The 966-nt window shown below is 36.2% G+C and overlaps 1 long non-coding RNA gene across 1 annotated transcript in view; it reads right to left on the reverse strand.

The window, feature by feature from the left end:
• The window catches only part of LOC119588337, a 1,948-nt gene that overhangs the window by 688 nt on the left and 294 nt on the right, over positions 1 to 966 (reverse strand). Inside the window, exon 2 of the long non-coding RNA XR_005230071.1 lies at positions 559 to 600. This is a non-coding gene — a long non-coding RNA (uncharacterized LOC119588337). The remainder of the gene's footprint in view (positions 1 to 558; positions 601 to 966) is intronic.

The following is a 966-nucleotide window of genomic DNA, read 5'->3' on the forward strand; positions in this document are numbered from 1 at the left end:
CTGAATGGTATCTGAATGAAGACATGTTGTGATTGATAGTAATTATCTAAATATGACGACGTAAGTTTTGATATTTCTGTCTGCGCAGTATCCGAATCCTGCGCCTTCAAGTAATTCACAAAATAGGATTTTTTTTCACTTTTTAGGTGTGTACATTTTGTTCTTTAGGATGAATGAATGCATTCACAGTGCGAGATACATGTCTTCAGAAATATCCATAAAACTTGTACTTGAAACGACTTCTTGTATGCTTACATGAACAATTCTTGTGTTTGATCACTGTGCTTGAACTCAAAAGAGTACTTCAGTTTGAATGAGAGATAGCTAATACAATAAAATCAAAGACTGAAAGGGCGAGAGCGAGAGTAGATGAACTCAGGAGCAATTAGAAAAATTTTGTCAATAGACAGGTAAAGTGTTGTGTGAGTGCTGTGAAATATCTGATAGTTTTCCCATGTCGCTTAAAACTATCGTAGACATTAAAGTCTAGTGTCTGCTTATTTTCTACAGTGCTCTGACATTCGGGTGAATCTTGCAGAAAAGTACAGAACAACTCACAGTCAAAACATATACAGTCGATGTTGCTGGAAGACGACGAGCCTATAATAAATCGATAAGTGATGTGGAATTAGAATAAGTAGGAAACAGAGGTCTTCGTTCCTTCAGAATCTTCATTAACTTCAGGCTTCTTTTGTTTCTTCGCACTTGCATGTAAAAAGAACTAACGCTGTTCTAAGTCATATAGCAAAATCAAAATTATATAGTATACAAGCTCAATATACTGAAAACGTGTGTGTGTCTGTGCAGCAATATTCAGGGTCGTTTTGGTGAGCAGAATTTGAACATGATGTGTTGTGGTGTTCCATAATGCTCGGTGATGCACAAAACTACATTCCCAGTCACAGTGCTTTGGATTCACTTTTTGTGAAGTGCTGTTTCTGCGACGTAATTGTTTTAGTTATTAAA

The sequence above is a fragment of the Penaeus monodon genome, chromosome 23 (assembly GCF_015228065.2).
Source record: "Penaeus monodon isolate SGIC_2016 chromosome 23, NSTDA_Pmon_1, whole genome shotgun sequence".
In the NCBI taxonomy this organism is placed as follows: domain Eukaryota; kingdom Metazoa; phylum Arthropoda; class Malacostraca; order Decapoda; family Penaeidae; genus Penaeus; species Penaeus monodon.